The sequence below is a fragment of the Asterias amurensis genome, chromosome 3 (genome assembly GCF_032118995.1).
Source record: "Asterias amurensis chromosome 3, ASM3211899v1".
NCBI lineage: Eukaryota > Metazoa > Echinodermata > Asteroidea > Forcipulatida > Asteriidae > Asterias > Asterias amurensis.
Window position 1 is genome coordinate 18,958,845 of NC_092650.1, and position 18,714 is coordinate 18,977,558.

Consider the following 18,714-nt stretch of genomic DNA (forward strand, 5'->3'; position numbering starts at 1 on the left):
AAAGGTGACCATGCAACCTGGCATGACCCGTGATGTCATATCCCTTCGCCTCCTGCAGTCAACTGGCGGCCTAAAAGATCGAACTCCGGTGACTGCATCTGGGAACAGGAACTGCCTATTCAACTCTCTCTCGACAGCACTAGTAGGAGATGAATCGCTGAATATGGAGCTTCGTCCTTATTGGAGTGGTAAAGTAGCAACACACAAGTTCAACGCTGTGCGCAGTAAACAATGTCACCTACGTTGCATGCGCACAATGCTACATTAGAAACTGTAAATTTTGAGCTTTTGACTAAATTTTGAAGCAAAGAAATCGGCCTTTCCTGTGATGAATTATGACATTTGTTAGGTTTTGCTGATCGGGAAAATTATGAAATATGTGGTATTGTTTGTTTATCATGAAAAGAATATCGGTACCGGTCTCCGGACGTTGAGAAGGAATTGAGATTGTTTGCAACCGCTTTTCCTAGCGGGGATATGCATTTGAACAGTAGACACAATTAGACACAAACTGAAAAAGGGGAATATAAAATGACATTTTTCTTTTTTTTTCTTTTATACAGTTTCGCTTAGGATATTTTTGGTTAAGAGAGAGGTAATTATTCAACTGATTTTGTTTTTGTTTAATAAGAATACTATAAAGAGGTAATTCCTATTGCAATTTTGTTTGCCAAAATCTTTGAAATGTCGTTATTCATAGCTAACATCATCATCCTTGCCGTATGTCGTTGGTTGAGAAGGACGCTTGAACGCAATGCAATCTAATATAATAATAATAATAATAATAATAAGACTTGTAATGCGCACATGTCCACCCTGCTGAGTGTATTTTTCTGTCGCGTAACTGTGTAGCTAGTTCTTAATACTTTGCTCGTGAAATGAAATGTCAGTTATTAGTATTAATATTATAAGTTATCACATAAGCGCGAGTTGAATACGGAAAAATATAGCCCTTCTGCGTCCCATATCCAACGAGGCTGAAGGCTGAGTTGGATATGGGACGCAGATGCGCTATATTTTCCGTATTTCCATGAGCGCGCGTGTGATAACGTATTTATCTTCAAGCAAACTTGGCGCGTGACATAGAACACACAATACGCATGGTATTTATATTAGCCGTGCAATATAGGTTTTTATCACCACTCCATTCTGCCAATCTGATTGGAGGATTAGTGCGTACTTGAAGATAATATACATGTAGTGGATTGCCTATAACCATATAAATTTATCTTTGGTCTGCAGATTTGATGAGTTCCACTTCGGCAAATTCATCAATATGTATCTCAAGCAAGTGTTCTTCTTTGACATCCATCCACCACTTGGCAAGTTATTGCTTGCAGGAGCTGGCTACATGGCTGATACCAATGTCACGTTTCCCTTTGAGAGGAGTGGGGATGGTAAGAGAATCATGTTGTTAAGGGTGCGTTTTAATTACCCAAACCAGAAGCATTTTGAGCTTTGGTCATTGGTTGAGTGCTTTTTTGTGCGTTTGATTGAACCACGGTAACATTGACGAGGCTGGTCCGACCGAACAGTAACCGACGTAAAAGTAACTATAAATATAAATATGAATAGTAAACTTGCGGGTACAACCATGAGTAAAATCTCTTTTGAAGGAGTGGTGGCTCTGAAAAGAGCCGGTTTGGTCTTCCTTGGCGTTTCGCACAGTATACTTCTGCTCGTCTTTCTCCTGAAGACGCTCGTCTTTCTCCTGAAGACGAGCAGAGTATACTGTTCAAATTATCAAGACCAAACAAGCTCTTTTCAGAGCCACCACTCCTTCGATAGAGATTTTACTCAGCCCTGCAGGGCTATTCATATTTATATTTATAGTAACTCTTATTCTCCACACCATGCAAAGCTTCAACAAACACCACACAGTACCCAACTTGTTGGCTCGGTTAGGCTTAGTTTCAAGATGGGTGACTCTAAAAACATTTTCAATTTAATTCCTTAAAAAAAATGGAATACCCTGAATCATAACAAGTAAATAATAATTGAAAAATCACAAAGACTAATTTCCATTAGTTGAATAAAAACAACGTATATTTTAAGAACATGAACTTTTTAGAGATGTTGCTACAAAACAACCTACATGTTCAGCCAAAGTACAGTACAAGTACATGTATATGAACATGTATGCACTGCAAAATTGCATATCCAAATTTGTTACAAATATATTTTTTTAAGTGGTTTCCAAATTGTTCACTTGTTATATTTATGACATGAGGCTGTATCTGAATTAGAGGGCTATAGCCATGCTCATGACTATTTTACACCTTACCTGATGAACTTTTCATTCCACAAAGTTTTCCTGTTGAAGGTACATGTTTCCTTGGATCGGGCGAGTTAGTTGGTCTATGAAAAAGCCTTTGAAACCGTTTGTTATAGAATGCATATTGTGAGAAAGATACCTTTAAAAGTAGAATATAATGACCCACACAAACATGCCTCAAAATTGCATGGTTTTCCTTTTACTTGGCATGCTTGGTTAACTAACATGGCATGCCATTTTGTACAGTAAAATTTTTACTCCACTAAATGGCTGACCATTTTAGTTCAGTAAGTAAAAGACAGATCACAACCAGGCAATGTTGAGGCATACTTGTGTGGATCATTGTATGTTACTTTAAAAACATCTTTTTTTAACAAAATGGTTACAACATTTTTTTCATAGACCAACTCACCAGGGCCCAATTTCATTGCGCTGCTTGACGGTAAGCAAATTTTCGTGCTTACTGTAGCAGAAAAATTGCTAAGGTGCAATTGTATTTCACAGGTTAGCAGAAGCATTTGATGTCCATTTTGCGTGTTTACCATTGATTTACATTGTGACGTCATATATTTTCATGCTGTAAACACCGGAAGGTTAGCATGCCTTTTCGTGTGCTATGAAATGGAAATGACGCAGTAAGCACAAAATAATGTAAGCATGCGCTATGAAATTGGGCCCTGATTCAGTGCAACAAGTCTCTTTAATAGCCAACTTTCAAATGCGGGCTAAGATGACCCTTTGAATTGTCCCAGAAACTGCCACAAAGGGTATGTTATTGTCAACTTGTCATTGTGAACTACTATCTAAAGACAACAGTATGTCAAGGGAAAGAAACAGTAGTCTACGTACTGTATCAACATTTTGTTTTAGAAATTGTTATTTAAAAAAATTTCCAGTTTCATTGAAACTGTCCAACCTTACTTTTCATTACGATGTATTAGCCGGCTGGAATAAAAGTCGCAGAGTTTGTTGAAAGCTTTAATGGTCCAAAACAACAGTATTACCGTTTTTTATTTCTTTCATTGTCTTTAGAATTGAATTGATGTTGTGCAATTGGACAACATTTAATTAACTATTGTTTGAATTTTTGCATGATGTGGATAAATTTGAAGATGAACTTAAGGGTACACCCGTGTGCAAATCTTTTTAGTGGGAGTGTTGGCTCTGAACAGAGCCATTGTACTCTGTTCGTCTTCAGGAGATTGCAAGACTACCAGTGGTGATGGAGCTTGTGAGTTGGTTGCTGGCTGGATGTGCAGGTAACCTTATTCCGGTAAGCATAACTTTGCTTGGCTTAGCTATTTTGTTGTGTTTTTAAAAACAGTGCTATGAAATTGGTGCTGGTCCAAAGACAACAGTTAAATGTAGTTTTATAAGACATGAAGGTTTGCATGGTGGAATGATAATTAGAAATATTTTTGCGGTGACATGTAGATAAATCTCTTTTGATAAAAACGCCTTTTGCACATTTTAGAGCGAAATTTGATAAAGACGCATAAACTCTTTCCCTGATGGCGGGAAGAGTATAGAGTCCAACTGTTGAGTCCTCCCGTTCCTCTCACAACCACCATCAATCAAAAGTGATTTCTTTAGATCATCGCAAATATGTTTCATAGTTAAATGCATTGATGTTATTATGTTTCAATGTTAATGTTGGTGTTTTCTCCCTGGTTTCTTCAGGCTTATTACGGAGGTGAAGCTCGCTGCGATCAAGAGGTTGGGATACAGGGTGACTATGACCCAACTGAGTTAGTGTGTGGAGCATGCTCAGATGTATCCAGGGCTCAGGTAGGGGGTTTTACGCCAAAGTTTTATTTCTTGTTTTAATGTACTGTTTAACCCTGGGAGACCAACACTGCTTTTTGTAATGGTGCCCAGTGAGACAATGCATTAAGCACAGACCCGAATAAGGGGGCAATTCCTCCCCCCACATACAAATACAAAGACAGCTATATTGAGCCAAAAGCATTATAAAGAACAAAGGATCGAAATAACTGTTGAGATAATTGTGGAATTACTGATTACATAGTTTACCGTTTTATGGATTATTTATTTGAGTAATAATTTGATCATATGGACACATTTATTGTTCATTCATTTATGAAAGTCAACCACCCCAAAACAAGGTCACAATAGCATCCTCAAGCGTCCTCTTTCCCAATCAGAAAACTGTGTGGGCTTACAGTCTCTTGTATTTGTTTTACAACTAGTTTTACGGTCGGCAAATAGAAGAGTTAAAGGATTTGATAATGATAGTGGAGAGCTTCCCTTCAAATATTACATGTTCTTACGGAGGTGCTGTAGTTTTTGAGAAATGAGTAAAACAATGTCGTGAAAATACGTTTGCATGGTGGTCTTCCTGGTTTTTTTTTTTTCCACAGGGCTCACAAACAATGACATACATCACATACCGGTGCAGGGTTTTAACAAAAATGACATTGTTTGTTTTTCCATCTTGCTTTTTGGTTGGATCAGTCCGTTAAAACTTAGTCCCGGAGATGGGTATTTTTTGTTTTTGTAATGAAAATATCATTTAGCATACCATGTACATGTTCAATGCTATGTATTGTGGTTGGGTTGTTTTGTAGATCGTTAGGTGAAAGCAATTTTTTTAATTGCTAAGTAATAGTTCCGAGGATGCACACATTTCCAATACACCAGTACACAGAATTTAACTATTGACCTGTCAAGTCTGCTTCATTCCACTTGGTTTTCCATGAGAATTCATTGATAAAATTAGTGTCTAAACCATCAATCTAAAACAAGAGTGATAAAACTTAAAAATATTATTAGTGCAAGTAGAAGTATGACGGTATCACTTCTGCAACCCATATTCTTTAAGGGGTTTATAGATATTGAACACAACTACGCATGATATAGATGTCCAATCTTTGCTTGCAAGTTCTCCTCATTGAATAAGTTAAAGGGGGGGCCGAGGACTGTCATTTTAATTATAGCATGTTTGTGGGTGTACATGGAATTGAGAAATCTAGCACAGACTTTTGGGTCATGAGGGTTAGAGGTTGTTAGGGTTAAACATAGAGGACCTGCTATGTATAAAAAATTTGCCTTTGGTATGATTGCAAAAACACTGCAGTTATTTGTCTTACACTGGCTTGCTTTTTTAGTCAATTTTGCCTTATTATTCCACTGGTGTTGAACATTAAGGTCAAATGTGCTTGATAAAGTTATGAATAATGTTCATGTCATGATTTAAAACAGTGTTACATATATTTAAATTCTTTTTTTACCAGTCTCAACGAGTTTCCCGCCAGTGCCCATTATGCCCTTAAGACACTTTGGTCAAGTACTTTGCACAGCGTTTGAGGCGCAAGCATAAAGTTGCTGATCAACAAAGACGGCTAACCATAATTGCACAGACACGAAAAAAGGTAAGTTTATGGCTTGGCAGGAGAACTTTGTGCTTTCCCATTATGATACTGTCCATTGCCTTTTTGTTATCTTGTGTCACATTACCTCCATATCACTTAAAGATAATTTTATTTTTATTCTTTAGGCCTTTAAATGTTTCCTTTTATCTTCAAGCAAACTTTGATTCACGGTTCTGATTGGTCAACCCATAGCAAAAAGATGAGCGATACAAATTAACCTTTATCTTCAAGTGCGCACTAATCCTCCAATCAGATTTGCAGAATGGAGTGGTGATAAACAAAATATTTGCACGGCTAATATCACTACCTGTTTCTTGTTCTGTCAAAAGCACCAAGTTTGCTTGAAGATAAATATGTTATCAAACATTTAAGACATACTTAAAACCCAAGTTCTTCAATGTTTTCTTAGTTTCATTGCTTTATGTTGCAAACCAGTTTACTTACAAAATTGTAAATATAAATTTTTTAAACAATCTAAAATACTTTCAGACAACCAATCTCCAAACCACGTGCAGCTGGGAACAAAAAGTGTTACCAAAGGGAAACTGCGGACTGCCCAGTACCAGATTGTTACGGCAAAGCGTACAAACAAATCGACACACACTTGGACGAGTTGGATGTGAGTTCAAAACCTGATAAAATTCAAGTTATGTACCTTGCATGTCTGCTGGCACCGAGAATTTCATTATAGTCTCCCATTGTCCACACTGTCACGTGGAGAGGGCTCCGTGGTTGGAAAAGATTAAAATAATTTTTGTCTCATAAGACAAAAATTATTTTCATGACATTGTTTTACTCATTTCCCAAAAACTACAGCACCTCAGCACGTAACATTTTCAGGGAAGCTTATCATTATCTGCAAACTGTGTAAGTTTAGTGTAAATCTGTGGACATTGTTTTTTTTTTCCTACAAATGTTACATAGACCCTTTAATACAACATTTAGGGAATTTCACCTCACAAGATATGAACAATTTTGATTAAAACATTTTGCAAACAATGGGTTTTTTAACAAACCAAATTCCTCCAAACTCCAACGCTCCATCTTTTCTCTAATTTAATTGACCCCAGATGTGTCCAAAGCATGGGACAGATTTCCTGGAGTACAAGTGCCGCTACTGCTGTTCAGTTGCTTTGGTCGAACACATCTCTGCAATGCTTGCCACGATGACTTTCAAAGGATCACCAGCATTCCAAAGCCAGATCTTCCTCACTGCCCGGCTGGTAAGAGTGTACTGGGGTTGGATAGGGAAGGATAGGGGGTGGAACATGGGTGATAGTTGAAGTGTTGGTCGTTCCAACCCTTCAACTATGGATCGATAGAGAATTAAGCCTGGTTCATACTTTCTGTGAATGCAAAGCGTTTTTGACGTCTCATCTCTGTTTTTGCACCCAATGTTTCGCACAAGTTTCGCACAATTCGACTGTTGCGATTTATTTGTTGCGATTTTGTGACGTCAAAATTCATATCACATTCGCAGGAAATATAAACCAGGCTTCATATTTGAAGGGTTGGAGTGGATGGATTGATAGGGTTTGAGTTGGACTGAAGATGGTTGGGAAAATTCCATGGTTAATAAAATTATATGCACTGCATGTATCTGAAATCTGATTGCCTTGTGATATACCGACATGTCAGCTCAAAGACTTTATCTATCAAAAAAAAGTTATATGTGAGTATTTCACTTCAAATGTCCTGGATGTTTGCCCAAATCTAAGGTGCTTAGGTTTTGCACAGCGCCTCACGCATGCGAGATTTTTGACTAAAAGTCCAACTTCACAAAGTTCTCAATAAATCTCAAATTATTTCTCATATACCTTTTCCACAGAGATAAAATGTGTTCAGTATTCCGTTCTGTATCATTTGAAAACTTCATCCCTGTGCGTTGGAGAAATGTAATTGTACCAACATTTAAGACAATCTGTATTATCAAAGAATTTTGACTAAAAATTCAACTTCACAAAGTTCTCAATAAATCTCAAATTATTTCTCATATACCCTTTCCACAGAGATAAAATGTGTTCAGTATTCCGTTCTGTATCATTTGAAAACTTCATCCCTGTGCCACTGATGGGTGCACTCTGGGTGGTTTCACTGGGTGCTTCTCAAAAGTTTGTCTGTCTTCATGCCTACCGACTTCCCTTGATCTCATCAGCGAGTCAACCTTTAAGAGACAAACACTCTCTCAATTTCACTGGAAACATTTTCAGCGTTGGAGAATTTGGTCAGCCAACTCTCAACAGCAGGCAATTTTTCAGCATTTTTGTGTTGGAGATTTTGGTAAAGTGTTAGCCCACCCTCTCACCCATCAAAATGGTTCACAACAATAACATTTAGAGTACTCGTGAAACTGTGAACTGAAAAGTGAAATTAAATTGGTACAAGAAGTATTGTGTACTAGATACAGGCTTGAAATACTAGCACCGCACACTTTGGACTGTAACACTTGAAATGTAATTGTACCAACATTTAAGACAATCTGTATTATTAAAATCTTCACACATTGAACTCACTTTGAGATATCGAAGCTACTTCCTGATTGCATTATTGAAATAAACAGGATATAATTCATCCTTTAAAAAGATTATTTGATCTTTCTTAATAAAATCATTGGTTTTTAAATAAAGCTTAATCAGAAATCAGTGTAAGAATTTATTCTGAACTGTTTTAATAACACTGTGTTAGGTCATTTTCCCTCCAAACTGCAGGTGAAAGCTGAGACAGGACAGTTGCCACCTCTACACCCTACGCCTCTTCTTCCCGCCCTGCAATCTTTCCTGCACCATTCCACTTGTACTACTTGCTGCTCTCCATATAGTCCAAGAGTCACCGCGCCTCTGATGATGCATACGTGCTGCTCTCCATATAGTCCAAGAGTGTCTGCGCCTCTGATGATGCATACTTGCTGCTCTCCATATAGTCCAAGAGTCACTGCGCCTCTGATGATGCATACGTGCTGCTCTCCATATAGTCCAAGAGTCACCGCGCCTCTGATGATGCATACGTGCTGCTCTCCATATAGTCCAAGAGTCACTGCGCCTCTGATGATGATGCATACGTCGTATAGCCTTAAGGTAATCCATGCTTACTGTTAGCTTTCTCTGCTAGTAATCTTGATTATATATGCACATGTAATAACTCTTTTTCCCCATAAAAAGCAGAAGTCTTTGCAAATACTTTCAACAATGGCAACCAATGGGACAACACTTGGTTGATTTTGTCGTCCAATATTTAACTGGAACCTACTATAGAGGAAGTTTAATTGAGAACTTCACAAAAATCCAAATATATCTTGAACTTTTACTCACTAACCCAGTCAGCACTGATAACATGTCTTCAGTAGTCTGTTCTGTGTCGTTTGAAACCATAAAATCACCGAAAATTGTCTGACCCCAAATCTGAACATTGTCTCATGCCAGCATGGCAGATTTTTCAGATTTTTTACTAAAAACTCAACATCGACAAATTCTCAAAGCCGGGTTATCCCAAATACCAAAAATCAAAACTAAAGAAAACTGTTCCTCCAAGCACACCACAAAATTACAAATAAACACTGGCTTTTGAATCGATGCGTTTTATGCTAAACTTATTTATTTACAATTGAATATTTACACTTGGACCAATTAAACAAAGGAAAATAAAGTACGAATAAATTATTAAATTATGATGTCTCAAATCAGTTCAACAATAATCTTTCAAAGTCTCGACGACTACTGCGTCCATAAATTACTCTTCTGTCTTCCACCGCCCACTGCCTGCAATATAAATTCGTTTCAAGTTTACATCACCAATCCTTCTTGTCATTAGGCTCCGGGAGTCTTTCCCCTTCAGCCGGGTGTTCCGGGTTAGCGACGTGTCTCCCCACGCACCCACCTCCACGGTACCCTCTCAAGGCCGAAGTATCGTAATCTCTACTCCATACTGGGAGCCCCGAAATATTACCCACAATACTTATAAATAAAACGGGTTCGGCTGAGCTACATAATTTCACTTTACAATACAAGAAATAATTCAGATCGGCCGCCCATCAAACAAACTTGCCGGCAGATTTATACTGAACATCAATTTACACTTGGTTTGCAATAATCGACACTCTTACAAAGTTTCCCTTCTTCCAGCTTTTGTCTCAAAAACAGCCATACAACATTCTTTACACAAAGGAAATAGTACAAAACTATCATAATTAAATTAAGTTACAGTTTTGGCGAGATTACTTAAAACTGGCTCCCCTCAATTCTGTAAAATATGCAAGAAATAACTTACGAAAGGAACCCCGTTAATACTTCCATATATGGTCAATGACGTAGGGCAACGCCCCAAATTTACGTTTTAGCTACGTGTTATGTACTTAACCAAATAATACCATAAACTACAGAGCCCTCTTGTGACAGTAGTCCTTTCTGTATCATTTGAAACCATAAACTCACCCAAAGTGTTTTGTAATGCCGGCATCACTGTTTTTTCTGATTAATCTAAAAAAAATTGAGTAGTCCAAACTCACAAATTTCTCAATAAATCTGAATATTTTGGTTGCATACCCAGTCTCAACTGATAAAATGTCTTCAGTGGTCTGTTCTGTATCATTGGGAACCATAAGACCAAAGGCAATTTGTTGACCCCAAATCTGAAATTTTGACCATACCCGCATGGTCGATTTTTTTCATTTTGGACAAAAAACCCAAACTTACAAAATTCTCTAAAAATCTCAAACTTTTGCTCGTTTACCCATCCCACACAGATAAATTGTGTTCAGTAGTCCTTTCTGTATCATTTGAAATCATAAAATCACCCAAAATTTGTTGACCCGAAATCTAAAAATTTTGTGATGCCGGCATCAACGGTTTTTTTTAATTTTGGCCCAGAAACCCAAACTTACAAAATTCTCAACAAATCTCAAACTTTTGCTCGTTTATTCAATCACACAGATAAATTGTGTTCAGTTGTCCTATCTGTATCATTTGAAACCGTAAAATCACCTAAAATTTGTTGACCTGAAATGTGAAAGTTTTGTGATGCCGGCATCACAGATTTTTAAAATTTTGGCCTAAAAAACCCAAACTTGCAAAATTCTCAACAAATCTCAAACTTTTGCTCGTTTATCCAATCACACAGATAAATTGTGTTCAGTAGTCCTATCTGTATCATTTGAAACCATAAAATCACCTAAAATTTGTTGACCTGAAATGTGAAAATTTTGTGATGCCGGCATCACAGATTTTTAAAATTTTGGCCCCAAAACCCAAACTTGCAAATCTCTTAATAAATCTCAAACTTTTGTTCATTTACCCATTCCATTGCTCGTTTACCCATCCCACACAGATAAAATGTGTTCAGTAGTCCTTTCTGTATCATTTGAAACCATAAAATCACCCAAATGTTGTTGACCCGAAATCTGAAAATTTTGTGATGCCGCCATCACAGATTCTTTTTAATTTTGGACTAAAAATCCAAACTTACAAAATTCTCCATGAATCTCAAACTTTTGCTCGTTTACCCATCCCACACAGATAAAAGGTGTTCAGTAGTCCTTTCTGTATCATTAGAAACCACAAAATCACCCAAAATTTGTTGACCCGAAATCTGAAAATTTTGTGATGCCGGCATCACAGATTTTTTAAATTTTGGACCAAAAATCCAAACTTACAAAATTCTCAATAAATCTCATTCTTTTGCTCGTTTACCCATCCCACACAGATAAAAGGTGTTCAGTAGTCCTTTCTGTATCATTTGAAACCATAAAATCACCCAAAGTTTGTTGACCCGAAATCTGAAAATTTTGTGATGCCGGCATCACAGATTTTTTTAGTTTTGGCCCTGAAACGCAAACTTGCACAAATTTCAATAAATCTCAAACTTTTGCTCGTTTACCCATCCCACACAGATAAATTGTGTTCAGTAGTCCTTTCTGTATCATTTGAAACCATAAAATCACCCAAAATTTGTTGACCCGAAATCTGAAAATTTTGTGATGCCGGCATCACAATTTTTTAAAATTTTGGCCCTAAAACCCAAACTTACCAAATTCTCAACAAATCTCAAACTTTTGCTAGTTTACCCATCCCACACAGATAAAATGTGTTCAGTAGTCCTTTCTGTATCATTTGAAACCATAAAATCACCCAAAATTTGTTGACCCGAAATCTGAAAATTTTGTGATGCCGGCGTCACAGATTTTTTTAATTTTAGACCAAAAATCCAAACTTACAAAATTCTCCATGAATCTCAAACTTTTGCTTGTTTACCCATCCCACACAGATAAAAGGTGTTCAGTAGTCCTTTCTGTATCATTTGAAACCATAAAATCACCCAAAATTTGTTGACCCGAAATCTGAAAATTTTGTGATGCCGGCGTCACAGATTTTTTTAATTTTAGACCAAAAATCCAAACTTACAAAATTCTCCATGAATCTCAAACTTTTGCTTGTTTACCCATCCCACACAGATAAAAGGTGTTCAGTAGTCCTTTCTGTATCATTTGAAACCATAAAATCACCCATAATTTCTTGACCCGAAATCTGAAAATTTTGTGATGCCGGCATCACAGACTTTTTTAATTTTGGACCAAAAATCCAATCTTACAAAATTCTCAATTAATCTCATACTTTTGCTCGTTTGCCCATCCCACACAGATAAAATGTGTTCAGTAGTCCTTTCTGTATCATTTAAATCCATAAAATCACCCAAAATTTGTTGACCCGAAATCTGAAAATTTGGTGATGCCGGCATCACAGATTTTTTTAATTTTGGACCATAAATCCAAACTTACAAAATTCTCAATAAATCTCAAACTGTTGCTAATTTACCCATCCTACACAGATAAAATGTGTTCAGTAGTCCTTTCTGTATCATTTGAAACCATAAAATCACCCAAAATTTGTTGACCCGAAATCTGAAAATTTTGTGATGCCGGCATCACTTTTTTTTTTAAATTTTGGACTAAAAATCCAAACTTACAAAATTCTCCATGAATCTCAAGCTTTTGCTCGTTTACCCATCCCACACAGATAAAAGGTGTTCAGTAGTCCTTTCTGTATCATTTGTAACCATAAAATCACCCAAAATTTGTTGACCCGAAATCTGAAAATTTTGTGATGCCGGCATCACAGATTTTTTTAATTTTGGACCAAAAACCCAAACTTACAAAATTCTAAATAAATCTCAAACTTTTGCTCGTTTACCCATCCCACACAGATAAAATGTGTTCAGTAGTCCTTTCTGTATCATTTGAAACCATAAAATCACCCAAAATTTGTTGACCCGAAATCTGAAAATTTTGTGATGCCGGCATCACAGATTTTTTAAATTTTAGACCAAAAATCCAAACTTACAAAATTCTCCATGAATCTCAAGCTTTTGCTCGTTTACCCATCCCACACAGATAAAAGGTGTTCAGTAGTCCTTTCTGTATCATTTGAAACCATAAAATCACCCAAAGTTTGTTGACCCGAAATCTGAAAATTTTGTGATGCCGGCATCACAGATTATTTTAGTTTTGGCCCTGAAACGCAAACTTGCACAAATTTCAATAAATCTCAAACTTTTGCTCGTTTACCCATCCCACACAGATAAATTGTGTTCAGTAGTCCTTTCTGTATCATTTGAAACCATAAAATCACCCAAAATTTGTTGACCCGAAATATGAAAATTTTGTGATGCCGGCATCACAATTTTTTAAAATTTTGGCCCTAAAACCCAAACTTACCAAATTCTCAACAAATCTCAAACTTTTGCTAGTTTACCCATCCCACACAGATAAAATGTGTTCAGTAGTCCTTTCTGTATCATTTGAAACCATAAAATCACCGAAAATTTGTTGACCCGAAATCTGAAAATTTTGTGATGCCGGCGTCACAGATTTTTTTAATTTTAGACCAAAAATCCAAACTTACAAAATTCTCCATGAATCTCAAACTTTTGCTTGTTTACCCATCCCACACAGATAAAAGGTGTTCAGTAGTTCTTTCTGTATCATTTGAAACCATAAAATCACCCAAAATTTGTTGACCCGAAATCTGAAAATTTTGTGATGCCGGCGTCACAGATTTTTTTAATTTTAGACCAAAAATCCAAACTTACAAAATTCTCCATAAATCTCAAACTTTTGCTTGTTTACCCATCCCACACAGATAAAAGGTGTTCAGTAGTCCTTTCTGTATCATTTGAAACCATAAAATCACCCATAATTTCTTGACCCGAAATCTGAAAATTTTGTGATGCCGGCATCACAGACTTTTTTAATTTTGGACCAAAAATCCAATCTTACAAAATTCTCAATTAATCTGATACTTTTGCTCGTTTGCCCATCCCACACAGATAAAATGTGTTCAGTAGTCCTTTCTGTATCATTTAAATCCATAAAATCACCCAAAATTTGTTGACCCGAAATCTGAAAATTTGGTGATGCCGGCATCACAGATTTTTTTAATTTTGGACCATAAATCCAAACTTACAAAATTCTCAATAAATCTCAAACTGTTGCTCATTTACCCATCCCACACAGATAAAATGTGTTCAGTAGTCCTTTCTGTATCATTTGAAACCATAAAATCACCCAAAATTTGTTTACCCGAAATCTAAAAATTTTGTGATGCCGGCATCACAGATTTTTTTTAATTTTGGACTAAAAATCCAAACTTACAAAATTCTCCATGAATCTCAAGCTTTTGCTCGTTTACCCATCCCACACAGATAAAAGGTGTTCAGTAGTCCTTTCTGTATCATTTGAAACCATAAAATCACCCAAAATTTGTTGACCCGAAATCTGAAAATTTTGTGATGCCGGCATCACAGATTTTTTTAATTTTGGACCAAAAACCCAAACTTACAAAATTCTAAATAAATCTCAAACTTTTGCTCGTTTACCCATCCCACACCAATAAAATGTGTTCGGTAGTCCTTTCTGTATCATTTGAAACCATAAAATCACCCAAAAATTTTTGACCCGAAATCTGAAAATTTTGTGATGCCGGCATCACAGATTTTCTTAATTTTGGACTAAAAATCCAAACTTACAAAATTCTCCATAAATCTCAAACTGTTGCTCGTTTACCCATCCCACACAGATAAAATGTGTTCAGTAGTCCTTTCTGTATCATTTGAAACCATAAAATCACCCAAAATTTGTTGACCCGAAATCTGAAAAGTTTGTGATGCCGGCATCACAGATTTTTTAAATTTTGGACCAAAAATCCAAACTTACAAAATTCTCAATAAATCTCAAACTGTTGCTTGTTTACCCATCCCACACAGATAAAATGTGTTCAGTAGTCCTTTCTGTATCATTTGAAACCATAAATCACCCAAAATTTGTTGACCCCAAATCTGAAAATTTTGTGATGCCGGCATCACAGATTTTTTTTATTTTGGACCAAAAATCCAAACTTACAAAATTCTCCATAAATCTCAAACTGTTGCTCGTTTACCCATCCTACACAGATAAAATGTGTTCAGTAGTCCTTTCTGTATCATTTGAAACCATAAAATCACCCAAAATTTGTTGACCCGAAATCTGAAAATTTTGTGATGCCGGCATCACAGATTTTTAAAATTTTGGACCAAAAATCCAAACTTACAAAATTCTCCATGAATCTCAAACTTTTGCTCGTTTACCCATCCCACACAGATAAAATGTGTTCAGTAGTCCTTTCTGTATCATTTGAAACCATAAAATCACCCAAAATTTGTTGACCCGAAATCTGAAAATTTTGTGATGCCGGCGTCACAGATTTTTTTAATTTTAGACCAAAAATCCAAACTTACAAAATTCTCCATGAATCTCAAACTTTTGCTTGTTTTCCCATCCCACACAGATAAAAGGTGTTCAGTAGTCCTTTCTCTATCATTTGAAACCATAAAATCACCCAAAATTTGTTGACCCGAAATCTGAAAATTTTGTGATGCCGGCGTCACAGATTTTTTAAATTTTGGACCAAAAATCCAAACTTACAAAATTCTCCATGAATCTCAAACTTTTGCTTGTTTACCCATCCCACACAGATAAAAGGTGTTCAGTAGTCCTTTCTGTATCATTTGAAACCATAAAATCACCCATAATTTCTTGACCCGAAATCTGAAAATTTTGTGATGCCGGCATCACAGACTTTTTTAATTTTGGACCAAAAATCCAATCTTACAAAATTCTCAATTAATCTGATACTTTTGCTCGTTTGCCCATCCCACACAGATAAAATGTGTTCAGTAGTCCTTTTTGTATCATTTAAATCCATAAAATCACCCAAAATTTGTTGACCCGAAATCTGAAAATTTGGTGATGCCGGCATCACAGATTTTTTTAATTTTGGACCATAAATCCAAACTTACAAAATTCTCAATAAATCTCAAACTGTTGCTCATTTACCCATCCCACACAGATAAAATGTGTTCAGTAGTCCTTTCTGTATCATTTGAAACCATAAAATCACCCAAAATTTGTTTACCCGAAATCTAAAAATTTTGTGATGCCGGCATCACAGATTTTTTTTAATTTTGGACTAAAAATCCAAACTTACAAAATTCTCCATGAATCTCAAGCTTTTGCTCGTTTACCCATCCCACACAGATAAAAGGTGTTCAGTAGTCCTTTCTGTATCATTTGAAACCATAAAATCACCCAAAATTTTTTGACCCGAAATCTGAAAATTTTGTGATGCCGGCATCACAGATTTTTTTAATTTTGGACCAAAAACCCAAACTTACAAAATTCTAAATAAATCTCAAACTTTTGCTCGTTTACCTATCCCACACCAATAAAATGTGTTCGGTAGTCCTTTCTGTATCATTTGAAACCATAAAATCACCCAAAATTTTTTGACCCGAAATCTGAAAATTTTGTGATGCCGGCATCACAGATTTTCTTAATTTTGGACTAAAAATCCAAACTTACAAAATTCTCCATAAATCTCAAACTGTTGCTCGTTTACCCATCCCACACAGATAAAATGTGTTCAGTAGTCCTTTCTGTATCATTTGAAACCATAAAATCACCCAAAATTTGTTGACCCGAAATCTGAAAATTTTGTGATGCCGGCGTCACAGATTTTTTTAATTTTAGACCAAAAATCCAAACTTACAAAATTCTCCATGAATCTCAAACTTTTGCTTGTTTACCCATCCCACACAGATAAAAGGTGTTAAGTAGTCCTTTCTGTATCATTTGAAACCATAAAATCACCCAAAATTTGTTGACCCGAAATCTGAAAATTTTGTGATGCCGGCATCACAGATTTTTAAAATTTTGGACCAAAAATCCAAACTTACAAAATTCTCCATGAATCTCAAACTTTTGCTCGTTTACCCATCCCACACAGATAAAATGTGTTCAGTAGTCCTTTCTGTATCATTTGAAACCATAAAATCACCCAAAATTTGTTGACCCGAAATCTGAAAATTTTGTGATGCCGGCGTCACAGATTTTTTTAATTTTAGACCAAAAATCCAAACTTACAAAATTCTCCATGAATCTCAAACTTTTGCTTGTTTACCCATCCCACACAGATAAAAGGTGTTCAGTAGTCCTTTCTCTATCATTTGAAACCATAAAATCACCCAAAATTTGTTGACCCGAAATCTGAAAATTTTGTGATGCCGGCGTCACAGATTTTTTAAATTTTGGACCAAAAATCCAAACTTACAAAATTCTCCATGAATCTCAAACTTTTGCTTGTTTACCCATCCCACACAGATAAAAGGTGTTCAGTAGTCCTTTCTGTATCATTTGAAACCATAAAATCACCCATAATTTCTTGACCCGAAATCTGAAAATTTTGTGATGCCGGCATCACAGACTTTTTTAATTTTGGACCAAAAATCCAATCTTACAAAATTCTCAATTAATCTGATACTTTTGCTCGTTTGCCCATCCCACACAGATAAAATGTGTTCAGTAGTCCTTTTTGTATCATTTAAATCCATAAAATCACCCAAAATTTGTTGACCCGAAATCTGAAAATTTGGTGATGCCGGCATCACAGATTTTTTTAATTTTGGACCATAAATCCAAACTTACAAAATTCTCAATAAATCTCAAACTGTTGCTCATTTACCCATCCCACACAGATAAAATGTGTTCAGTAGTCCTTTCTGTATCATTTGAAACCATAAAATCACCCAAAATTTGTTTACCCGAAATCTAAAAATTTTGTGATGCCGGCATCACAGATTTTTTTTAATTTTGGACTAAAAATCCAAACTTACAAAATTCTCCATGAATCTCAAGCTTTTGCTCGTTTACCCATCCCACACAGATAAAAGGTGTTCAGTAGTCCTTTCTGTATCATTTGAAACCATAAAATCACCCAAAATTTTTTGACCCGAAATCTGAAAATTTTGTGATGCCGGCATCACAGATTTTTTTAATTTTGGACCAAAAACCCAAACTTACAAAATTCTAAATAAATCTCAAACTTTTGCTCGTTTACCTATCCCACACCAATAAAATGTGTTCGGTAGTCCTTTCTGTATCATTTGAAACCATAAAATCACCCAAAATTTTTTGACCCGAAATCTGAAAATTTTGTGATGCCGGCATCACAGATTTTCTTAATTTTGGACTAAAAATCCAAACTTACAAAATTCTCCATAAATCTCAAACTGTTGCTCGTTTACCCATCCCACACAGATAAAATGTGTTCAGTAGTCCTTTCTGTATCATTTGAAACCATAAAATCACCCAAAATTTGTTGACCCGAAATCTGAAAATTTTGTGATGCCGGCGTCACAGATTTTTTTAATTTTAGACCAAAAATCCAAACTTACAAAATTCTCCATGAATCTCAAACTTTTGCTTGTTTACCCATCCCACACAGATAAAAGGTGTTAAGTAGTCCTTTCTGTATCATTTGAAACCATAAAATCACCCAAAATTTGTTGACCCGAAATCTGAAAATTTTGTGATGCCGGCGTCACAGATTTTTTTAATTTTAGACCAAAAATCCAAACTTACAAAATTCTCCATGAATCTCAAACTTTTGCTTGTTTACCCATCCCACACAGATAAAAGGTGTTCAGTAGTCCTTTCTGTATCATTTGAAACCATAAAATCACCCATAA

The 18,714-nt window shown here is 36.0% G+C and overlaps 2 pseudogenes; both read left to right on the plus strand.

The window, feature by feature from the left end:
- Positions 1-1,364: 1,364 nt before the first annotated feature.
- Positions 1,365-6,925, plus strand: LOC139935147 (E3 ubiquitin-protein ligase MYCBP2-like; annotated as a pseudogene).
- A 758-nt stretch (positions 6,926-7,683) lies between these two features.
- Positions 7,684-18,714, plus strand: part of LOC139934769 (uncharacterized) — a 39,212-nt pseudogene continuing 28,181 nt past the window's right edge.